This window comes from Oryctolagus cuniculus, chromosome 5 (assembly GCF_051225735.1).
Source record: "Oryctolagus cuniculus isolate XC-2025 breed Fujian yellow rabbit chromosome 5, ASM5122573v1, whole genome shotgun sequence".
In the NCBI taxonomy this organism is placed as follows: domain Eukaryota; kingdom Metazoa; phylum Chordata; class Mammalia; order Lagomorpha; family Leporidae; genus Oryctolagus; species Oryctolagus cuniculus.
In genome coordinates this window covers 84,989,024-85,014,591 of record NC_142871.1, presented here as the reverse complement: position 1 = coordinate 85,014,591, position 25,568 = coordinate 84,989,024, and the positions used below count along the sequence as shown (strand labels likewise).

The following is a 25,568-nucleotide window of genomic DNA, read 5'->3' as shown; positions in this document are numbered from 1 at the left end:
CAGGCACATTAGCAGGGAGCTGAATCCAAAGTGCAACAGCTGGGACTCAAAGCAGCACTTGAATGTTAGATGCCGGCACCACAGGCGGTGGCTTAACCTTCTGTGCCACAACACCAGTCCCCTGAATTTACTTACTTAACATGATATCAGAAAGCACCCATGTGCTGTTAGACAACCTTAGATTCTTACTGCAAAATTCCTGTGCCACAACGCTGGCCCTTCAAATAAATAAAGCAATCTTTTAAAAAAATCTTAGTTTCAGCATGCCCAATGAATTCTGCAATACCAAGGACAAATTTTCCTAGGTCTCTCATGATTTTGTTCTTCTCCAAATTGTCAGATGGTTGTTTTCCCTATTGGTTCAGGCCTGACATTATACCATCTCTGAGTTGCTTGGAGTACAGAGATAATTCTCGCCTCTTTGGGAAAGCTCTCAGGAGATGCAAAAGAAAATGCTGCAATTGCAGTCACCAGTTCTAAGGAGCCCAAGAGGGTTAAAGCCTTCCTGGAAATTTGACATTTTGTTTTCTATTTTCTACTTTAATTGATAGTTAATGAAAAGGAATTTAGTATTCTTTATTTATAAATAAAAGGTAAAAGAAAAAAGAGGTGATTACGGAAATGATTGATTAACAAAAGAAAAGAGGTCTTTTTGTACTGAGATGATTGTGTAGGCTCCTTGGATGAGGTAACAATAGGCATCAGTGCATACCATCATTGTGATTTTCACCATATGTTAGGACCCTTTGGTCCTAACATATTTCTCTTATTCAAGAGAAATTAAAAGACATGTACTCAAATACCCATAGCTTCTTTATTTATAATTGCCACAATCTGGAAATAGCCCAAATACCTATCAATTGGTAATAAATTATGGCAAAATTATGTATTGGAATACTGCTTAAAAAATAAAAAAGTAACTTACTGATACAGGCAACAACAGAATGAATCTCAAACACGTGATGTCAATTTAAAAATCCATCTTCAAAGGACTACTGTATGGTTGAATGCATATGAAATTTTAGAAGACATAAAACTCAGATGACAGAAAGGAGATCAGTGGTTGCCAAGAGCCAGAGAGCAGGGGATGGAGGAGTCACCTGTAACAGGGCACAGGAGAACTTCCTGGGATGAGGTAAATATTTTATATTATGATTTGTGATGGTTAAACTACTGTGTACATGATTTCAACATGTTCCTAATTGTATACTTAATTTTGGTGAATTTTTTAAAGTTTTTTTTTTATTTGAAAGGCAGAGTGACAGAGACAGACAAAAAAAGATCTGTCCCCTAGTTCACTCCCCAGATGGCCACACAGCTGGAGCCATGAACTCTGAGTCTCCTACATGGGTGGTAGGGGCCCAAGCACTTCGGCCATCTTCCTCTTTTTTCCCAGGCGCATTAGTAAGGAGCTAGATCAGAAGTAGAGTAGCTCAGACTCAGACCAGTGGTTCAATTTGGAATGCAGGCATAGCAAGTGACTGTCGCTCCCTTGCCCGCAAAGGAACAACATTGCTCACAGCTTATAGGTCTTCAGTAGACTTTTAATGAGAAAATAATAGCGACAAAGAAAGAATGGAGGGAGGAAGAGAGGAGATGAAAAAAAGCCCCCTCCTTCCTCAGCACATGGCTTATATACAAAATCTAGCCAATTACAAGCAAGCTCAAGTCCATGCACGGAACACTCCAATCAGCTGCTTGATCATGCAGTGTGCACACGTCCTTGGGCCAATCAGATGAGGTGTCACCCAGCAGGCAGGCTCACCGTGCAGTCCTCGGCGCCATCTTGTTGTTTACGAGACAGGCTCAGTGCCTCTGGAAAGTCCCGACCATTGGAAAGCATCGCCCTAACTGAAACTAGCAACATCCACCTTGTGATAAAAACACAGCAACAGCTATCAGACTGACCTTGACATGGGGGCTCCATGGCTGCACATCCCATGGAGCCCCACAAGTGACAGCTTAACCCACCACACCAATAATGCCAGCCCCCTAGTGAATTTTTTTTAATTAAAAAATTTTTAATAATTCAAGTTGGTGTGTCTAATTCATTTCAGCTCCTTCACTGCCAGACCTGGAGGCAGGGATTCCTTTGGTTCCTTTACCATTTTTTTTTTTTTTTTGGTCTGTGATGACAAAGATATAAATGCATTTGCTGCATCAAACTCTGAACTTCACAATATCTTTATTTTTCTTGAAGTGAACAGAGTTATCCTCCTTTCATGTGGTTGAGCAGAAAGTCCTGGATTTCCTCAATTTTTCGAGGAATGGTGATGAGGGGGTGGAGTGGCCCAGTAAATGGCAAGAACAAAATTGATGAATTTTATTTTTGTGCACTATGAGGGGTCTTCAAAAAAATTCATAGAAAATGCATATTTTGGGGCCGGTGCTGTGGCATAGCAGGTACAGCTGCCTGGGACAACGGTATTGCATAGTGGCACTGGTTCAAGTCCAGGCTGCTCCACTTCTGATCCAGCTCTCTGCTTGGCCTGGGAAAGCAGTAGAGATGGCTCAAGTATTTTGACCCCTACCATCCACATGGGAGACCTGGATGAAGCTCCTGGCTCCTGACTTTGGCCTAGCCCAGAGCTGGCTGTTATGGCTATCTGGGGAGTAAAACAGCGATAAAAATCAATCTCTTTCTCTCTCTCTCTCTCTTTCTCCCTCTCTCTGTAACTCTTTCAAATAAATATTTTTTTTCAAAAAAGAGAAGTAATATTGTGAGAAAACTATGCATGGGTTTCAAATACATTTTAATTTTTCATGAACTTTTTGAAGTATCCCCAGATTCCTTACAAGGTTGTTTTTTTTTTAAAGATTTATTTATTTACTTGAGTTATACAGAGAGAAGGAGAGGCAGAGAAAGGTCTTCTATCTGCTGGTTCACTACCCAGATGGCCGCAACAGCCAGAGCTGTGCCAATCCAAAGCCAGGAGCCAGGAGCTTCTTCTGGATCTCCCAGGTGGGTTCAGGGGCCCAAAAACTTGGGCCATCTTCTATTTTCTCAGGCCATAGCAGAGAGCTGGATCGGAAAAGGAGTGGCCAAAACTCAAACTGGCACCCATATGGGATGATGGCACTATAGGCAGCAGCTTTACCTGCTACGTCACAGCGCCAGCCCCCAAAGTTGATTTTTAAAAATCATAACTGCCCCACCTAAGAATCCTTCAAGCTCCCATCCTAATTCCTTGCTCATGTATAGCAGCCATATAGTGGTTTGGGATCTGGCTGCCTAAGTGTGAATCCTGGTTTACCAGTTGGTAAATGGATGACGTGATAAATTGTTTATTGAGCCTCCAGTTTCTTCATCTACAAAATGAGGATAATAACTGTGCCTCTGCAGGGCAATGGTGAGGATGCAATAGGATGCATGGCGTGGTACCTGAGACAAAGCAAGTACCTCAAATGCTAGCTATTTTTCATCATGAGAAAAAGGAAACTACAAAACATATGGTTCTGAATTTCTCATAGGGATCCTACAAGCATTTATTCTAATTTTTTAAATATGCCAGTTTTTAATCATATTTTGTTTCTGTGATCTTTTGCATTTATATATCATGTGAAAAATAGATTATATAGGCTTTACATAAATTTATTCAGTGGTGAATAGAACTTTTAGTTTGAAAAGAAATAATCTAATGAAATTGCTGCTGACAGTTAATGTAAGAATTTTTTTATTTGATTCATTTTTTTCTCTTCTGCCCTGTGGGGTGTATTTATTCACTGTAGATGTTAGGCACATTGCCAACGAATGGAAAGCTGCAAGATAGGACCTGCACGTCACCTGTGTGGTTGCATAGACACCAGACATTTGTCTAAACCTTAGAGAGCTCAATTGGAAAGCATATTTACAAATGTAAAGGTCAGAATGACAAACTACAGTTTGAATAGGAATTATTGAAAGATTGTCTCAAGATTATAAAACTTCTGTGTAAAGAAGTTAATTAAAGGTGTATTCTGGTAAGTCCTTTGTAATTATGATTTTGCAAAAAGCTACTTGAAATTATGCTGTAGCATGAACTGATAAAGAAAAAAACAAACAAACAAAGGAAAGCGTATCAGGATTGCTGAGGAGTGAACCCATAATAACAGCCCAAGCCAGTGTTGGAAATAAAATTAAGCTAGCAGCTCCAACCAGAAGGCCAGAAAAAATTAACTCAGAGACAAAATGGAAGAAGACTTTATTTTTCAGCAATTAAAATGTGCTAAAGGCAATGGCCAAGATTGGAGCTGAAGAGTAATAGGAACCCACAGAGGTGCCACAGGGTTGTTGCTGCTGCTGTTGGTGGTCTTGGTTCAGAGAGAGAAGACAAAATGGTATGAAATTCCAGGTACATTATATAGTCTAATGAAAACTGGAAAGTTCTGTGGGTAAGAGGAAAAGGCAGAGCAGGGAATGGGAGGTCCAGAAGGTTGGGGGTGGGAAGAATGTGCACTTTTTTGTTAATTCATTTATTTTTATTTATTTGAAAAGCAGACAGATCTTCCATCTGTTAGTTCACTCCCTGAGTGCTCCCAACAGCCAAGACAGTGCCAGGCTGAAGTCAGGAGCCTGGAATTTCATCTGGGTCTCCAATGTGGTTGGAAGGCCTCATGCATCTCGGCCATTATCTGCTGCCTCCCAGGATGCATTAGCAAGAAGCTGAATCAGAAGCATGGGATGCAAGCATCCTAAACAGTGGTTTAACTCACAGTGCCTGCCCTCAGAATGTACGCTGTTTAACAGTGCATTCAGACTGGGCCTCTGAAGAGGAGATTTAGGGTAGGCATTTAGCTTAAAAATTAAGACACTTTGATCCTTATCGGAGAGACCGAGTTTGAGTCCCAGCTGTAGCTCCTGACTCCTACTTCCAGTCAGTGCAGCCCCTGAGAAGCGGCAACTATGGCTCAAGTGATTGGTTCCCAACACCCTCATGAGAGACTGGAGCTGAGTGCCCCAGCCACTGAGGCATCTGGGGGATGAATCAGCAGATACGAGCGTGCTCTCAGATAAAAATTTAAGAAGCTGAGCCTTGAGCAAAGACTGAAGCACATGAGGGAGTTAGCCAAAAGATTTTCCAGGCTGAGGGAGCTGGAAGAGGCCAAAGGGCAGGAGTGTATCCGGGGAATGCAGGCTGTGGAGAGAGGTCAGTGAGCCTGAGCCGAGTGAGCAGAAGAGTAACAGGAAGGAGGTAAGAGTCTGGGAGGCAGAGCGGTGCAGGGCCTTGTAAAAACGTTGACATTTATCTTCAAAGAGGGGGAACCTCCACCAGGCTTTGAGGCAAGAGGTGATTTACAGGTTGGTTGGTTTGTTTTTAAGATATTTTTATTTATTTGAAAGGCAGAGACAGAGAGAGATCGATCTTCCTGCTGGTTCACTCCCCAGAGGGTCGCAATGACCGTGGCTACTTAACAGTTTGAAAAAGCTGCCTCCGTTGCTCCACAGAGAATAGTGGGAGGCAAGACGGAATTAGAGCACACGGGATGGCACTGGTCCTCAGGAAAGATGCTGCTGGCTGGGACCTGGGTGACAGCAGAGGAAGTGGTGAGCAGGCACAGGTTCTGGAAATGTTTTCAAAGCAGTCACCGGCTTTCCTGGCAGCCTGAGAAGAGGAGTCAACTTGATGACGGGGTTACTCTCGACTGAGCGAGCAGCTGCAGGTGGCGTTTGTTTGGAGAGAACGATCAGGAATTTGAATCACCTGTAGTTCGTGTTTAGCACTGTGAATGACATGTATGTAACTATATAAATAAATGTGTGTGTGTGTGTGTATGCAGATGCTCCTCGGCTTAGCTGGGGTTACATCCTGATAAAGCCATCGTAGGTTGAAAATAACCTTAGTCACAATGCACTTAACACACCTAACCTACAAACCTCCTAGCTCAGCAGCCCCGGAGGGTAGAGCTTCCAGCAGCTTCCACTCAGGTCACATGGGGGCTGGGCGCTGCCCTTGGCCACTGCCCAGCATCGCGCTGCATGTTGGCAGCCCCAGAAGAACCTAAATCCAAAACCCTGCTGAATTCCTATCATTTCTGCACCATCGTGAAGTCAACAATCGTAAATTGACTCACAAGTTGGGAACTGTGTATCTGTAACATCCTGTGCGATTGTGTGCATATAAAGTGCCTGTTTTCTAAACATACACAGGAAAGCTGGTCACTGATTCCCTCAGGAGAATGGAGTGGCTGGGGATCAAGTGTTCTATGCACCCTTATGTTTTGTGGCATAGCACTTTAAACCTCTGAATTTTGAACCACCTAACCACATCACGCTTTAAAATTAATATAATATGTTAGAAACGATGAAAATTACAAGCCATATTATGAAATGGCTACATAGCGGTGCCTAAAGCTCTTACTGTTAAACATTTTAAAAGTACTGTGTAAAGGGTAAATTAATTTAACTAAATACAAAGACATTGATTGTCTACCAGATATAAAGTTTTGAAACTTCACAGTATGTGGTCTCCTCTTCAACATGACAATGAATTGAATCTGGATGCAAATCCAAACTGTCTTCGTGAACTGATTAGCTGTAACACCTACTCCTTATTTGGATTAGCAAGCAGCAGCTGGGGTGTTGGAACAGCCAAGTAAATAGGCATCATCTGCCGATTTCTGACCCGCAGGAGAAAGGCAGAAGTATTTTATGACCAAAAACTAAGTTCAATATCTAAAGATAAGAGTTGTCCATATGTATAAAGGAAAAGTAACACTTAACCTGTTTAAAAATCTTCCTTAATTCTTTCTGGGTCTCTACATTTTTTTAAATAAAATTTATTCATTTATTTGAAAAGCAGATTTACAAAGAGAGAGAAAAAGAGACAGGTCTTCCATGCACTGGTTCACTCCCCAAATGGCAGCAATGGCTGGCACTGGGTAGATCCAAAGCCAGGAGCCTGGAGCTTCTTCTGGGTCTCCCACGCAGGTGCATCGGCCCTTAAATATTTTCATACAGAAATACAGAGAGTATCGCTTGTCAGCCTTTTGGCTAAGATCAAGTGTAGAAATACAGAGTAATGTAAGAAATGCCCACCCTGAGTTAACAGACGTCAACATTTCTTCCTGTTCACTTCATGCTTCTGACCAGCATGTATAAAGTATTCCAGGTAAGATTTGGGTCTGCTTTATTCTCATTCCAGTCCCATTCCCTTTTCTCCTTAGAGAAAACTCCTCCCCTAAAGTGAGGGTGCAGCCTTCCACTTCCTATTTTATGCCTATAAATAAAACATAAATTGTAAATAAATACTATTATTTTGTAGCTGTCATTTGGCAACTTATGTTTTAGAGATGAATACATGTTGAGACAATCATTTTTCCCCTAAAAATACAGCAGTGATTATTTAGTTGTTTTTCATGTTGAGACAATAATTTTTCATGTTGAGACAATAATTTTTCCCATAAAAATCATAGCAGTGATTATTTAGCTGTTTTTCACAAGGAAACCATATATGAATTGGAATTGGATTGTTTGGTAAACCCCTAAAACAGTCAGACAGTATAGCCAGTGGTACATCTGGTCACCCCATGGCACTGTACCAAAATCAAAGGGGTAAGGCAGGATGTTTTTAAATTTCAAGGGAAGTTGGGCCGGTGCTGTGGCGCAGCAGGTTAATGCCCTGACCTGAAGCATCGGCATCCACTATGGGAGCGGTTTGAGACCCGACTGCTCCTCTTCTGATCCAGCTCTCTGCTATGGCCTGGGAAAGCAGTAGAAGATGGCCCAAGTCCTTGGGCCCTTGCACCCGCATGAGAGACCTGGAAGAAGCTCCTGGCTCCTGGCTTCGGATCAGCACAGCTGTGGCCGTTGTGGCCGACTGGGGAGTGAACCAGTAGATGGAAGACCCTTCTCTCTCTCTCTCTATGTAACCCTGACTTTGGATTAAATAAATAAATCTTTAAAAAAAATTTCAAGGGAAGCATAGTGACACTTGTCAGATACCACCCCAATTATTATTATGAAGTTGTACAGACCTCCTAGGTACTTATTTTAGTCTTTGTTCAGAACAGTTAGGTACTTATTTAGCCTAGAGGTTCTATGAAAAAAAATTACTTAGACATTAAAGGTTTTGGAAACTGCAATAAGAATTAGAACTCTATCTGAACCTATGTTCTCTATCAAGCCCACCATTTGGTGTACAGCTACAGGAATTACAGAAAGAGGACATTAGAGAACTGACCGATCTTTCAACCTAGGTCTACTTCATTGGTAAAAAAAAAAAAAAAAAAAAAAAAAAAAAAAAAAAAAATAGTTGTGTGATGATACAGAGCCCCAAGGAATAGTTTAGGGTTAAGACTATAAACAGGGCCAGCACTATTGTGTAGTGGGTAAAGCTGCTGCCTGCACTACTAGTATCCCATATGAGTGCCAGTTTGCGTCCCAGCTGCTCCACTTTTGATCCAGCTCCCTGCTAATGCTCCTGGGAGAGTAGTGGAGGATGGCTCAAGTACTTGGGCCCCTGCACCCTGTGGGAGACCTGAAAGAAGCTCCTGGCTTCAGATCGGACCAGCTCTGGCCATTGCGGCCATTTGGAAAATGAACTAGCGGATGGAAGAGCTCTCTCTCTTTCTAACTCTGCCTTTCTAATAAATGAGTAAATCTTAAAGCGGGGGGGGGGGGGGGGGGCTGGCACTGTGGTGCAGCAAGTTAACACCCTGGCCTGAGGCACCGGCATCCCATATGGGCATCGGATCGAGTCCCGGCTGCTCCACTTCTGATTTAGCTCTCTGCTATGGCCTGGGAAAGCTGTGGAAGATGGCCCAAGTTCTTGGGCCCCTGCACCCGCGTGGGAGACCTGGAGGAGGCTCCTGGCTCCTGGGTTTGGATCAGTGCAGCTCTGGCCATTGCGGCCAGTTGGGGAGTAAGCCAGCAGATGGAAGACCTCTCTCTCCCCCTCCTTCTCCCCCTCCCCCTCTCCCTCTCCACCTCTCCTTCTGTGTGACTCTGACTTTCAAATAAATGAATAAATCTTTTAAAATAAACTCTATAAACATCTCTGGCAAACTGCCTAAGATGCCTCTAAATTACCTCATCAAAACTGCCCTCCATGCTAGGAAAAAAAAAAGTGCACTTGACTTTGTACCTGTAAATAAAGCAGGTTGAAAAGTGGTCAGGAAGAGCCATGGTTTTGAATTGAAGAGCAAAAGAAAGGCATCAGTCATGGATTTTAATAAGTAATCAGTGCTGTTACTCAGAAGGGGAATGTCTAAAGAGTTAACCCAGGCTTCATGCTGTCTGTGGAACCAGGACCTAAGCTTGGGGAATGCTTATCAAATACCCCCATTTTTACTTAAAAGGAGCGCATCAGGGACCCTGTTTTACAAATGCTTGCATTCTGCTGAGACATCCTGAGGGGTGCCATCAGGGAGACTGAGGTTTTGGCAGAAGGAGGAAGTAGGTGATCAGCCAGGAAAGGTGACAATGACATTCTCCTCCATTGTGAACAGATCTGCATGTTTCCCTCCATAACCCAGAACTGAGGATGCCTATCTCGCTTCACTGGCCCCTGTTTTACCCAAATTCAATTTAGTATTTCTACCACATAATTGAAATTATTGTAAAAGTTAAAGAACAAAAGGAGGAGGAGGGAGAGGGGAGGGAAGGAGGAAGGAAGGAAGTATGGTTATCTTAGTATTGCATCTATGAAATACATGAAATCTGTTCTCTTTATATTAATAAAATTTAAACAGAAAAGAACAAAGAAAAGATTTCCATTTTATAAAGGTCATAGGAGAGGTTATACACATTTTTTAATGGGAGCATGAAGAAGTCTGGGTTTAGAGATAATTTTCTGAATTTGAAAATGGAGAAGTGGCATTTAAAGGAAATGACTTTTAATTTTAACAAAATTAATTTCTTATGTTGCTAAGAAATCTGAGCTGAAAATATATTGCTTTTCCTTGCTGGTGTAAGCGATAGCCATCTCCCAAAGAACCATCTGTGGGCGTTATGATGTCATCCTGCTAGAAACCCGAGGACAGCAGGGTGTCAGCTGTCTGGCATCTCAGTACCACACCAACAATACTTTAAATCAATGATTACATAATCTGTTCCGATTTTCTTTAGGAAAGGGGCCTTTTCCTAAAAATACCACCAACAGTATTCACTTCCTTCAATTAGAAATGGATTCAAATGTAATTTTTTCCATAACATTAATGTTCCATGATATGACTCATTGCAAATACATGGAGTGTTGTCGGGATTACTGGAATTTATAAGTAAAGCCAGCCTTGAGGTTATTTAGCAGTTTGTAAAGTCTAAAGCCATGCTAAAGGTCAGCATCAGAGTCATAGTCCTGTTTTTCTCATCCGCCCATGACTGCAGCGCCTGTGACAAGGGTTTTTCATTCTCCCCAGAACTGTGATTTTAGGTAGAGAAGCAGCGAGTGGAGGGCCATTGAACATCATGGTATTAAAAAGAAACGTGGCTAAACTACTAATTGGAATGAAAACATAAATGAAACTTTTAAAAATCCTTTTTTTTTTTTAGATGTTAGAGAATTTAGACTGGTGCTGGTAGGTTTAGGTGTTCATAGAAGATTTAGTGTGTTAGGTCAGAGGTGAATAATGAAAGCTCTGTAACATCACACAGGGAATTGAGCTTCTGCTAACGCTAATGTGGTCATGAACATCTTCAAAAAGCACCAGAGAAGAAACCCACAATCAAGTCAGGAAGTAGACACCTGAATCAGTAAAGTGGTACTCACAGTTCAACCCCGGAGGCCCTTTTGTTCAGCCAAGAGACATCTGCCTAGTAAGAAAAAATATATATAGGATGAGATCTTTGTACTGTCATTGTAAGTTGGAGCACTGTTTTCTAACGGGGTTTTGAAAGGACCTAGAAATTAACAAAATAACACATATGGAAGAGCTTTACAAACAATAAAGTCCTTTCTATTTAGTTCCTTCTCATTTAACATGAAACCATTTACATGTATGGAAGAATGAAACATCATTAAGCACAAGGGACAGAAATGTTTTATCACATGGAACTAAATGTTTTGTCACACTAATAATAAATAATTTTGTCTTTAGGACAAAGTGAGAAGAGGCAGGATGGAGTGTGGGAGTGGGAAGATGGCAGAAGAAAACAGGGAAGACAGGAGGAGAAAGATGGAAAAGAAAGGAAGGCAGATGAAGGCGGTAAGGAAAGTGCACAAGAGAGAGGCACAGGCATGGGTCATGCTTAGGGATGCAGCTGGCGGGAGGCTACACACGACCCCTCATTTGTTCCCTTCCTGTCTGATAATTTCCTCCATATTCCATCACTGGCACACTCTCCAAGGTTTTCAGCTGGATGCTGCTTCCTCCTCTACTGATCAAGACAGAAAGAGAACCTAAAGACTTTATTTAGGTCATGGTCCTAAAGGTTTTATTTAGGTCATGTTTCACATGGTGAGACGACTCTCAACAGCCTGTGAATGAATAATGATCTTAGAAATTACCCACACTTGCAAAAAGCTTCTTACTGAGATATAGATGACATTCACTTTTCGAGGGACCTTCGTATCCGTTATCTCCTTTGAGCATCCAGTTTTGTAGGATGAGCATTCTCATCCTCATTTTGCAGATCACAAGACGTAAATTGGTGTAGGATCCTCCTAAACCAGTGATATGCATCTCCTTCAGGACCTGCTGTGGCTGTTATGATGTCACCTTGGTAGAAACTGGAGAACTTGAGTGGATCAGGTGTCTGGGAAGTGGAAACTAGCTTGAGTCTTGATAAAACACCAATAACAGTTCAAATCCAATGATTGTATGACCTGTTCCTGTGTTTTTCTTTAGGGAGTGCGCAGTTTAGTGCAGTGAAAAGGGTAGTAGTAGGCTGAGTCAGGAGATCTGAGTTTTGTAGTAACAACAGTCATGTTAGCTAACATGCTTAGTAAGCAGTTATGGCACATCCACACTGTGTTAAGCCCCTTCCAGACTTACTTCCTTTCGTCTCCAGAACAACTGTATGAGGCCAACACTATTTTTGATAAGTGGTGTAACTAAGATTTAGAGAACTTAAGTAATTTCGCCCAAGGTTTTAGTTAAGGCTCTCCATTGCCCAAATTATTTCTAACCTTTGTGGGTCTCTTATTTCTTCACTTGTGTAATAAGACCCCTGCAATGGTTTGGATATAGCTGATCCCCCTAATATTCATGTGCTAAGAGCCTTATCCCCAGTATGGCAGTATTGAGGTGGGGGAAACCTTTAAGATATGGGCCTGGTGGAAGGTAGTGGGGGCTCCAGTCTCAGAACGGGTAGATGCTGATCTCACAGGGTGCGTTTGTTTGCCAGGGAATGCGTTGTTAGAAAGCCCTCATCTGCACATGGCTGTTTCCTTTGCTGTTTTTCTGTCCTGACACAGCCAGTGGACCACTGCCAAGCTGTTTGGACACTCTTAGCCACCAAAATCTTAAGTAATCTCTTTTTAATTCACCCAGTCTCAGATATTCTTAATAGCAAAGCCAGATGGATTAAGACAACCACTAATGGCTGAAGATATAGTTCCGCTGTCTCAGACGCTGGCAAATCTTTTCTGTAAAGGACCAGGTAGGTTGTGTTGGAGGCTTTGAGAGCCACACAATCTATTGCAGCTCTTCAGCTTTGCCACTGTAGAGCGGAAGCATTCTTGGATATGTGTTTGAAGGAGCATGGCTGTGTTCCAGTAAAACTGTACTTGGCACTGAAATTTGAATTCATTTAGTTTTCATGTGTCACAATTTTTACTGTTCTTTTAATTTTTAAAAACTATGTAATAATAAAAAAATCATTCTTATCTTGCATACAAAAACAGGAAGGGAGCCAGGACTTACAGAGCCTTGCTGTATGTAAAGGTACCACAGCCGGTGCCGCGGTTCACTAGGCTAATCCTCTACCTTGCGGCGCCGGCACACCGGGTTCTAGTCCCGGTCAGGGCGCCGGATTCTGTCCCAGTTGCCCCTCTTCCAGGCCAGCTCTCTGCCATGGCCCAGGAGGGCAGTGGAGGATGGCCCAAGTGCTTGGGCCCTGCACCCCATGGGAGACCAGGATAAGTACCTGGCTCCTGCCATCGGATCAGCGCGGTGCGCTGGCTGCAGCGGGCCGGCCGTGGCGGCCATTGGAGGGTGAACCAGTGGCAAAGGAAGACCTTTCTCTCTCTGTCTCTCTCTCTCACTGTCCACTCTGCCTGTCAAAAAATTAAAAAAAAAATACCACAGACATCTATGTTTATGGAAAATTTTCTTAAAAATCAGTTCTGCAATAAAATAGATGTGCCTAGCATATTTTTTCTAAATGACCAGGAAGGAAGTGTTTCTCAAGTAGGATGAACTGTTTCATGTGTTCTCACCAATGATGACTGACTTGAAGGGCTTCATACTTAGTGCCATTCTAGAAGGAATTGGTGGAACATGTGAAGATCTATATGTTCTAAGGCTAGATATGCTGGGTAAACAGCAAAGGGCAAAGGTCAAATTGAACCAAAGGTAAGCTCCAGAAAAGAAACTTCTAGGGGCTAGTGTTGTGGCATAGTGGGCAAAGCTGCCACTTGTATGCCAGACTCCCCATATGAGCACCAATTTGTGTTCCGGCTGCTCCACTTCTGATCCAGCTCCCGGCCAATGGTCAGAGAAAAGCAGCAGAAGATGGCCCAAGTGCTTGGGCCCCTGCCACCAATGTGGGAAACCCAGAAGAAGCTCCTGATTCCTGGCTTAGGCCATCTGGGTAGTGAACCAGCAGATGGAAGACCTCTCTCTTTCTCTCTCATCCTCTCTCTAACTCTGACTTTCAAATAAATAAATAAGTCTTTTAAAAAAGAGAGAGATACTTCTTGTCAAAATAGTTAATTTTAAAAAATAAACATTTATCAGACATTTTGTACAGATTAATGAATAACAGTAGAAGAGGTACAGTTTTGAGTCGGAGTCTTCTCAGGTGGTCAGGTTCCTGGCGTAAGTGCACAGATTTGGAGGTAGCACCAGTGGGAATGAGCATGCACGCACTGTGCTCTGCTTCTGCACATGTGGTCTCAGTGCTAGCCCAGTCTTTGGTGTCCCCTTACCCTGTCTGGAACAGAAGTGCATATCCCACCTTCCTAGTCCATGCTCCTAGACACTTGTGCACATGATACAGGATTGTCAGGATGTGCTTCTGGCTACACTCCTCTCAGTTGTTGACTTCTCTTGAACTCTTAGGCATATTGGTGCAAGCATTCCTTTCATCTCTTGATGCACTAACCTAAGGAACTGGTTGTATCACCTTCTCCTGTGTATGTGCAAGGTTCAGACAGTAGTTTGGGTGTCCCCTAAAGGCCCATGTGTTGGAGGCTTGATCCCCAGTGTCTTATGTTAGTGAATCAAAGATGGAACTTAATCCAGTTGCAGAGTCTTTGGTGAGGCCTTGGAAAGTACTTGGATTGGATTAGAGTGGAACCCCTTTTGATCAAATAATGGTGGTATTATAAGGGGTATTATATAAGGTGGTATTAGAAGAAGACATGCGTGGGGGCAGGGAGTATTCCTCTCTGCCTCCTGGCTTGCTGTGTGATGATTCCTTCGCACATGCTCTGTCAGAGCCAGCCTCCACCCTCATCAGATGACAGACTAATGGGTCTGCCAGTTCCTGGCTGTGGATCTCCAAAACCATGAGCTGAAATAAACCTTTCCTTCATAGCCCCTCACAGGTATTTTAGCAGTAATGAAAAACGGATACATCATATACATATCTTATACAGATGTTAGGCTTTGTTGTGTTGTTCTCTTGAGGCTTCCCTTAGTCCATTGGGTCCTATAATATGAGAACATCATAAACTGGGTGGCTTCTAACAACAGAACTTTGTCCCTCACGGTCTTGAGGCTGGGAAGTCCAAAGTCAAGGGGCCAGATTTGTTGCCTTGTGAGGGCTACTTCCTGCTTCATAGACAACACCTTCTTACTGTGTGCCTACATGGTTGTAAGGGCAAGGCAGCTCCGTAGGACCTTTTTAAAAAATAAGGGCGCCAATTCCATTCAGTAAGACTCAGTCCTAATCACCTAATCACCTTAGAATCCGATATATGTATTTGGGGTGGACACATGCATTCAAACCATAGCAAGACTTAATAGATCTCACTCTGGAGCAAGCTGCTGAATGGGGAGGCATCTCCCCAAGACAGTAGTCATCTACAATGTCTGTCCCATGTTTTCCCTCCACAGGAAACTTCCCCTTCCCTCTGACCCAGCCCTTGAAGGCCAGATTTTGAAGAGAAAAAGATGCCAGATGAGCACTCTTCTGTGATAAACACTGGAGTAGATCCACTGCAAGAAGAAAGGTCAAAAATACCCATTTTGTTCAAGTCTTGGAGAGCGGGTCACATCTTGTAACCAGATTATGGAGCTCCATGTCATGCCCATTCCTCATCTGTGTTATTATTCTGAACTTTAGCAAAATCTGATTTAACTTGCAGCCTTGCTTCAGGGTTGCTGTGGGTTTTTAAAGCAAGCAAATAAAAGCTCAGTGTTGAAAGGAGAACAGTGCCCTCAAGAGACCAGTGCAGTGATGACAGCAGTAGCTGGTGAGGTTCCCCAAGAGGCAGTAGCATCAATGGTTGGGAATATACAGTGCTTCTGGGGAGATTCTGCCTCCCATACCAATCCTACAAGATTAGGAGTAGTTCCATCATCTTCATTACTTTATATTCTCCATGATTTCTAAGTCACCATGCAAATGTGCATTCTTACAGGGTAGGTATGAGATGATAGCATATAGGTCAGGCATGGGCTGGAGTCTTGTGACCTCAGGCAAGTTACTTTATCTTTCTGTGCTCCAATTTTCTCATCCATAAAATCTGAATAATAGTATTTCTCTAACATGACTCCTTATAGGGGTTAAATCATACATGAAAGGGGTGGGTATTTGCCCTATCATTTAAGACTCTGGTTAAGACTCCTGCATCCCATATCAGAGTGCCCAAGTATGAGTCCTGGATCCATTCTCAATTCCAACTTTCTGCTAATGCAGATCCTGGGAGGCAGTGGTGATGGTGCAAGTACTTGGGACCCTCTTTTCTCTCTCTCTCAAATATTTTTTAAAAAGAAAAATATATTAAAATGCTTAGCACAGTGTATGTTTCCACTTGGCTCACAGTATGTTTTCAGAGCAAGTTCTCTACTATTACTTTAGCACTTTGCCAGAATTGTTCTTCATCAACCTGATTAATGGGGGAAAAGAAACCTACCTCCTTTCTTGGCTCTTCTTATTTCCTGAAAATTAGTAAGCTATAGTTAAACTTTGAATATCAGCCCTGAGCTCCTAGTCCTATGCTGCATACTGTGAGTGCTTCAGAGAGTTTTGTAATGGAGTCTTCATCCTCCAGGTGCTGACAAACGAGTTGTGAAGGCAAATCCAAGGATTTCTGTCTTGGCCCCACTGCTTAATAGTGTTGATGATTTTCCAAAGGCTCTGTAGAACCTCTCTAGGCCTCAGATTCATTCTTTGCAAAATGAGGATTGTAATAGTATCTACTCCACAAGGCCTACTGTAGAATTAAATGAGTTAATAAGTGCATGTGAGAGTGCTGGCCGATGGTGAATGCTTGCTATTTGTATGTTTCACCAGAAAGCCACGTACATATGAGGAAGTGCTGAGAGCAGTGGTGCTTCAGGCATAGAACAGAGTTAGGAGGGGCCGGTGTGGGCTGGAGATAAGGGGCATCTTTTTGGAGGAGATAAGACTTAGCTGAGCCTGCACATTGGGAGAGGCGAAGCTAGGTTCAGGAATGAGTACCAGAACCAAGAAGGAAAGTGACAGGGGCATATGTTACTATAAGTGACAGGGGCATATGTTACTATGAGTCGCCTTGTGCATTCCAGCATACCAGCACCCCCTTGGAGAATTGCAGTGTGTAGTATGTGGATAACGGCTTAATGAATATTTCAAACTCAAACAAGGCAGGGTACTATGGATTACTATTCCCTAAAAACTTTTTTGTGTCAGCTTCTTGAATTCTACACAGTGCTCCATCTAGATCATTGCAGCTCAGTCTATGCAATCATATAGTTGGGAAGAACATGGGAAGAATCTGTAGTTGTAGCATCCCATTTTGACAGCAGGTGGCTCTCTTACACATATAAGGGTATTCAAAAGGTTCATGCAATATGCATGTTGTGAAGAAAACTGCATGGATTCCAAAATTATTTTATACTGAGATATATTTATGTTTTAAAAGTGTTTATTCTGCCGGCGCTGCGGCTCACTAAGCTAATCCTCCACCTTGCGGCGCCGGCACACTGGGTTCTAGTCCCAGTCAGGGCGCCGGATTCTGTCCCAGTTGCCCCTCTTCCAGGCCAGCTCTCTGCTGTGGCCCGGGAGTGCAGTGGAGGATGGCCCAAGTGCTTGGGCCCTGCACCCCATGGGAGACCAGGATAAGTACCTGGCTCCTGCCATTGGATCAGCGCGGTGCGCCGGCCACAGCGCGCCAGCCGCAGCGGCCATTGGAGGGTGACCCAACAGCAAAGGAAGACCTTTCTCTCTGTCTCTCTCTCTCACTGTCCACTCTGCCTGTCAAAAAAAAAAAAAGTGTTTATTCATTTGAAAGGTAGAGCAAAAGAGAGAGAGAGAGAGAGAGAGAAGGAAAGGGAAAGACAGAGAAAGGACTTCTGTCTGTTCATTCACTCCCCAGACACCTTCAACAGCCAGGGCTGTGCCAGGCTGAAGTCAGGAGTAAGAAACTCCATCCAGGTCTCTCACATGAGTGGCAGGGACACAAGTACTTGAGCCATCATCCCTGGAGCCCAGGGTATGCATTGGAAGAAGATGGATCAGAAGTGGAGTGGCCAGGACTTGAACCAGGCACTCCAATGTGCAATGCAGTTGTTTCAAACTATGGCTCAACCCTGCTACACCACAATACCTGTCTGTCCACAAATGTTTTGAAATACCTTGTGTGTAAGAAAAGTGGCACTGTGGTTTATATAGGGAATTGTTTAAGTCATTTAATTAGTTATCAGACACTGTATAATATAGAGGCTGAATTTGCAAGCAATTCTTTGTTTTTTATAAAGATCTATTTTATTTGTTTGAAAGACAGAGAGAGGTAGAGACAGAGACAGAGGTTTTTCATCCACTGGTTCACTCCCCAGATGACCGCAATGGCCGGAGCTGAGCCAGTCTGGAGCCAGGAGCCAGGAGCTTCTTCCAGGTCTCCCTCGTGGGTGCAGGGGCCCAAGGACTTGGGCCATCTTCTACTGCTTTCCCAGGCCATAGCAGAGAGCTGGATCGGAAGAGGAGCAGTCTGTACTTGAACATCCATATGGGATGCCAGCGCTTCAGGCCAGGGCTTTAACCTACTGTGCCACAGCCCCAGCCCCACAAGCAATTCTTCACATTTATTTTTGTATGAAAGATAACATTAAAAGGCCCATGCTGTGGTGTTGCAGGTAAAGCTGCCGCCTGCAGTGCTGGCACCCCATATGGGCGCCAGTTCAAGTCACAGCTGCTCTACTTCCAATCCAGCTCTCTGCTATGGCCTGGAATAGTGGTAGAAGATGGCCCAAATGCCTGGGCCCCTGCACCCACATGAGAGACCTGGAAGAAGCTCCTGGCTCCTGGCTTCAGATCATTGCAGCTCCAGCCATGTGGCCATCTAAGGAGTGAACCAGTGGATGGAAGACCTTTTGCTCTCTGCCTCTGCCTCTCTGTACCTCTGCCTTTCAAATAAATCAATAGATTTAAAAAAAAAAAAAAGAGAGAGAGATAGCATTAATGTAGCAAGAAGAATGTCTCCATTCTGAGGAGCTATGGTTACCTCTTAAGGATGACTATTGCATTTTTGTTTCTTCTGGAAATGAAAGTTAGACCATTGGCAGGGCACATTCCTGCTAATTCTTTCATGAAGATTGGCATCCAGCTTTACCAGGGACTGACACACGCATGCTGTAGATGTCACAGATTTGAGCTTCTGGCTACTCCCAAATGAGGTTACAACATTTTTGTAAGCGTGCCAATAACCCACTGGAAATCTTTTATTTCATCATTCCTTGATTCTTGATATTTTTATCTATAGACACCAAAAAATCTAGCAAGGTTTTTTTTTTTTTTTTTTGTGGAAGTTGACAAAAAGATTTGAAGTTTTACTTGAGGAGCACATATTTAGCCTACTGGTTAACATAACTGTGTCTAATATTAGAGTGCCTGAATTTGGTTTCCCACTCTGGCTCCTGACTCCAGCTTCCCTCTAAAGCAGACACTGTAAGGCAACAGTGATGGCCCAAGTAATTGGGTTTCTACCACCTTCACAGGAGACCTGAATTGTGTTCCAGGCTTCAGCCCTGGCCCATTCTCATCTGTTACAGACATTTGAGGAGTGAATCAATGGAAAGGAGTATACACTGTCTTTTTCTCAGTCTCTACCCCTCAAATAAGATAATTTTTAAATTAAAAAGAAAATTTTGGGCCCAGAGCTGTGGTGTAGTGGATTAAGGTACCACCAGCAGCAACGGCATCCTATATGGGCACCGGTTCAAGTCCCTGCTGCTCCACTTCCAACTCTACTCCCTGCTAATGCACTTGGGAAAGCAGCAGGAAATGCTCCAAGTGTTTGGGCCCCAAGCTTCTGGCTCCTGGCTCCTGGCTTCAGTCTGATAAAACTGTGGCATACTCATAACAGCCCTGGCTGTTATGCCATTCAGGGAGTAAACAATGTTTCTTTCTCTCTCTCTCTCTAACTCTGCATTTCAAATAAAATAAATCTTTTTTTTTAAGAAAAATTTTATATGGAAGAGCAAAGGGCTGAAAGTAGTCCATATAAAGAGATTGCAGTTAGAGAAATTTGCTCTTATCAACATTTATTACATAACTGTAATAATTAAAACAGAATAGCATTGATGTAAAAGATGGACTAGAACAAAATAGATCATCCAAACACACCCACATACCACACAAACACACACAAAGTATGTAATATACTTGATTTATGACAACAGAAATACTATCATGTGGGACTGGTGTTGTGGTATAGCATGTTAAGCTTCTACCAGTGATTGCTGTATCCCATCTGGTTGTCAGTTCATGTCCTGGCTGCTCCACTTCCAATCCAGCTAGCTTCCTCCTAACACACCTTGGAAAGCAGCTGAAGATGACTCAAGTGCTTGGGCCCCTACCACCCACATGGAGGACCTGGATGAAACTCCTGGGTCCTGGCTTCAGCCTGGCCCAGTGCAGACTATTGTGGCCATTTGTGGAGTGAATCAACCTATGAGATCTTTCTCTTTCTCCCTCCTCCCCCCAACTCTGCCTTTAATAAGTAAATAAATCTTCTCTAAAAAGAAATAAATACTATAATGTGATGGGGAGAGAATGCTCTTTTGAAATAATGATACTAGCCCAACTATTAAAAAAGTTAATTTTGACTTCAACTTCACAAGAAATGCCAAAATAAATTCCCAGAGTACCATTGATCTAAATATGAAAGGCAAAAATATGGCTTCTAGAAGGCAACTTAGAATATCTTCATAATCTTTGGTTAGGCAGAAGTTTCTTAGGGCATAAAATGTGTTAATTGTAAAGTTAGGGGCTGGCGCTGTGGCTCACTTGGTTAATCCTCCACCTGCAGCACCGGCATCCCATATGGGCCCCGGGTTCTAGTCCCAGTTGCTTTTCTTCCAGGCCAGCTCTCTGCTGTGGCCCGGGAGTGCAGTGGAGGATGTCCCAAGTGCTTGGGCCCTGCACCCCATGGGAGACCAGGAGGAAGCACCTGGCTCCTGGCTTCAGATCGGCTCAACGCCAGCCGTGGCAGCCATTTGGGGAGTGAACCAATGGAAGGAAGACCTTTCTCTCTGTCTCTCTCTCTCACTGTCTATAACTCTACCTGTCAAATAAATAAAAATTGTAAAATTAAAGATTGACAAATTAGACTCCATTAAATTTAAATGTTCTTAAATTTGCTGTTTTACCTTCTACTAACTTGTTATGACTGGATATATCAGTCCATTCTAGTCTTGGTTTTCCTAATTCCTCATTTAGCACTCTCATCTCCATTTCTTTCAGATTTGGTTCTCATCACAAGTTTCCTACCTTTGATCTAGACAAGACTTTCCACAATTTATTATTCATCTTCTTCTTGTCTCAGGAATTTCTTTGATGTTAAAGAATTTCTAACATATTCTACTTTCTGATTTTAAGCCAAATAACTTTATTTTTATTCTGCTATAAACTTGGATTTAATTATGATAAAACTGTGGCATACCAATATGATGAAATACTAATGAGCAGTAAATACACATGAGCTACTGACGTATACATCAATATAGATGAACCTCAGAATAATTATGCCATATGAGAGAAGCTAGAAAAAATAGTACATATTGTCTGGTTCCATTTATTTAACATTGCAAAAAATGCAAATGAGTCTGTGGAGACAAAAAGCAGTCTGTTGCAGAGGATAGGGCCATAAAGAAGGAGTAGAAAGGAAGGGTTACACTGGGACAAGAGGGAGCACTGGGAGGGGCTGTGGATGTGTTCATTATCTTGATTGTGGAGATGGCATCATGGGGACACACACAGGTCAGTGTTAACCAAATAGTACACCTAATGTATTGAAGGCAGTTCTGCCTCAATCAAGCTGCTCCAGAAACATGTGATTTAATAAGAAGATGACATATTAAGTGCTAATAGAAAAAGACCAAGGATATTAGAGTGAGTTTTATGGAAAAATAATTGCTATTTAGTTGCTTTTCTAAATTGGAATTATAAAACAAAAGCAGATGAAGAGTTGAGTGACAGAATGTTTTGAATAATCAAATGTCACTATTGATGGATTAAAAAAGAATATGTGGCAAATCAAAAGCTTTCTTATAATTCTTGTGCCAGTAAAATGCATATCTAATATAGTGTCTTCATTACTACTAACAATATCCTTAAATACACTTGACTAAATTGTGATTGTATCATGGAAATTAGTTTGTAGTAGCTTTATATTGATAAAAATTTTAGCCGGCGCCGTGGCTCAATAGGCTAATCCTCCACCTTGCGGCGCCGGCACACCGGGTTCTAGTCCCGGTTGGGGCGCCGGATTCTGTCCCGGTTGCCCCTCTTCCAGGCCAGCTCTCTGCTATGGCCAGGGAGTGCAGTGGAGGATGGCCCAGGTGCTTGGGCCCTGCACCCCATGGGAGACCAGGAAAAGCACCTGGCTCCTGGCTCCTGCCAGGATCAGCGCGGTGCGCCGGCTGCAGCGGCGGCCATTGGAGGGTGAACCAACGGCAAAGGAAGACCTTTCTCTCTCTGTCTCTCTCTCTCACTGTCCACTCTGCCTGTCAAAAAAAAAAAAAAAAAATTTAAAAATGTCAATAAACTATGGTTATATTTTTGTTATTTTAAGTCATTTTTATTACTACACCACCAAAAATGCTAAACTATTTTTTGCCTAATATGCATGCGTTTCATTGTTCATCAGAATCAAAGCAAGGAAGTGATTACCAGACATGGCATTCCTTTTTTTTTTTTTTCAAGATTTATTTATTTAATTGAAAGACAGGGTTACAGAGAGAGGTAGAGGCAGAGTGAGAGAGAGAAGTCTACCATCCACTGGCTCACTCCCCAGAAGACTGCAGTGGCCAAAGCTCTGCTGATTCAAAGCCAGGAGCCAGGAGCTTCTTCCAGGTCCCCCACGTGGAAGCAGGGACACAAGGACTTGGGCCATCTTCTGTTGCTTTCCCAGGCCATAGCAGAGAGCTGGATCAGAAGTGGATCAGCCAGGACTCAAACCGGTACCTACATGGGATGCTGGCTCTGCAGATGGTGACTATACCGTCTATGCCACAGTGCTAGACCCCAGATATGGTATTTCTTTCATAATAATTATTTTGCAGAGTGTTTATCCTAGCCCACCTGAACTAGAATAAACTGGAATGTTTGTTGAAATGAGAAGTCCTATACATCCAATATCAGGGAACTGTATAATAAGAAAAAATGGTAATTATTTCCAGAAAACACCATATTTAAAAGGGTAATGTAAGCATTTCTTTGAAAATGATGGGGCTCAATAATACCACTACTAGAAGTCCTAATCAGAGCAGTAAGCAGAAAAGTCATGAAAAGTAAACTAAGGACTGATGCTACCTGCCTTCAAGACTTACTTCAGATTGGCTGGAGAACAGGTCAGTGGAGTAGAGCAGGCAGAGTGTTCAGAAAAAGACCAATGTAAGTACAGTCCATTGCATCTGACAAAGGAGCTAAGACGATTCAAAGGAGAAAGGATAACCTTTTTATCAGATGATGCTGCAACAACTGGCCATACAGATGAAAAAAAAATAGACACAAACCCTGCACCCTTCACAAAATTCAAAATGAGCTTAGACCTAAATGTAAAGCACAAAATTATAAAATCCCTGGAAGATAACAGAAAAAAAAATATTGAGCTTAATGAAGACTTTTTCATAAAACACCCAAAGTATGATTCATGAAAGAAAAGACTGATAAATTGGACTCCATTAAAATTAAAAACCCCTGACCTGGTTAAGAGAATGACAAGTCAACTCACTGGTGAAGGAAATTTTTTGGAGAATGCCTGACAAAAATACACAAAGACTGGCGCTGTGGTGTAGCAGGCAAAGCTACCGCCTGCAGTGCCAGCATCCCATATGGGCGCTGATTCAAGTACAGGCTACTCCTCTTCTGTTGTGGCCTGGGAAAGCAGTAGCAGATGGCCCAAGTCCTTGGGCCCCTGCACCCATGTGGGAGACCTGGAAGAAGCTCCTGGTTCCTGGCCGCAGCTCCGACCATTGCGGCCAATTGGGGAGTGAACAAGCGGTTGGAAGACCTCTCTCTCTCTCTCTCTCTCTCTCTCTCTGCCTCTCCTCTCTCTGTGTAACTCTTTCAAATAAATAAATAAATCTTTAAAAGAAATATACAAAGAACTCTTAAAACCCAGCTGTAACAAACAAGTCATTTTTTAAAATGAACAGGTACATCACTATATCTTCTTTTCAGATGCTCAGTGTGAAATGCCATTATGGAACTGCAAATTAAAACAATAATGAGATTGTATTTTATGCTTATTGGAATAGTCAGAAACAAAATACTGGCAATACCAAATTCTGGCAAAGATCTGGGGCAACTGGAACATTTTTTCTTTGCTGGTGGGAACGCAAAATGATACAGCCACTTTGGAAAGCAGTTTGATAGTTTCTTACAAGACTAAATTTACTATACCATATGAGTTGGTCTTACCATATGATTGCATTCCTTAATATTTACCCAAGTGAGTTGAAAACATATGTCTACAAAAAATCTGTACATCGATGTTTACAACAGCTTTATTCATAATTTCCTAAACTGGGAAGCAACCAAGATGTCCTTCAACAGGTGAAAGGGTAAACAAACTGGTACATATGTACAATGGAAAATTATTCCACAATGAAAGAAAGGAACTGCCAAGCTGCAAGGGAGTATTTGAGAAACCTAAATGTCATTCCCGGGATCAGCGTTGTGCACAGCAGGTTAAGCCATTGCCTGTGACTCTGGCATGCTTTATGAGCACTGGTGTGTGTCTTGGCTGCTCCACTTCCAATGCAACTCCTGCTATTATGCCTGGGAGAGCAGTGGAAGATGACCCAAGTACTGGGCCCCCACCACCCAAGACCTAGATGGAGTTCCGGGCTCCTTGCTTTGTCCTGGCCAAACCCCAGCCATTGTGGCCAACTGGGGAGTGAACCTGCAGATGGAAGACTCTCTGTAACTCTGCCTTTCAAATAAATACTTGAACTTTAAGAAAATACCATTCCTAAGTAAGGGAAGCCAATCTGAAAAAGTTATGTGCCGCACAATTCCAACTATGTCATTCTAAGAAAGGCAAAACCATTGAGAGAGTAAAAGAATCCGTGGTTGCCATGGGTTAGGGAGGAGACAGAGTGAGAGCACTGGTCTAGGCCATAGGAATAAAGTAGTGAATGAAACAGGTTTAAAAAACAAGACTCAGAAACTTCACATTTAGAAATCTTACCTGCAGAAATTATGTGTAATAGAGGCCAGCACTGTGGCATAGTAGGCTAAGCTGCTGCCTGTGGCACCTGCGTCCCATATGGGTGCTGGTTCATGTCCTGGCTACTCTTATTCTAATCCAGCTCTCTGTTACGGCTTGGGGAAGCAGTAGAAGATGGTCCAAGTGCTTGGACCCTGCACTTGTGTGGGAGACTCAGAAGTAGCTCCTGGCTCCTGCCTTCTGATCAGTCCAGCTCTGGCCATTGCAGCCATGTGGGAAGTGAACTGGTGATGGAGGGCCTTTCTGTCTCACTCTCACTGTTTGTAACTCTACCTCTCAAATAAATAAATAAAATATTTAAAAAGAAAATAAATTACATACAATGCAAATCCTTTCATTTTAGGCTTTTACTTATTTTTATTTACTTGAAAAAGAAGATGGTGGAAGGAGAGATAGCTCTTATCCACTGATTCACTCCCCAAATGCCTAAAACAGCCAGGGCTGGACCCAGGCAGAAGCCAGATGCCCAGAACTCAATCTGGGTCTCCCACGTGAGTGGCAGGGACCCAAGCATGCAATTCATCACCTGTTGCTGCCCACAATGCATGTTAACAGGAAGCTGGAATCAGAAGCAGAGCCAGAACTGGAACCCAGGTTTTTCTATGGGAG

General features: G+C 42.8%; 1 long non-coding RNA gene and 1 pseudogene across 1 annotated transcript; one reads left to right on the top strand and one right to left on the bottom strand.

Annotated features, from left to right (window-relative positions):
- Window positions 1–1,924: 1,924 nt before the first annotated feature.
- LOC100347989 (large ribosomal subunit protein eL38 pseudogene) lies at window positions 1,925–2,278 on the bottom strand (annotated as a pseudogene).
- Window positions 2,279–5,034: 2,756 nt separating this feature from the next.
- On the top strand, window positions 5,035–15,253 carry LOC149126561 (uncharacterized). Its single transcript, XR_016233871.1, has 3 exons — window positions 5,035–5,171; window positions 11,014–11,121; window positions 15,139–15,253. It is a non-coding gene; the product is annotated as an uncharacterized LOC149126561 (long non-coding RNA).
- The last annotated feature ends 10,315 nt before the right edge of the window (window positions 15,254–25,568 follow it).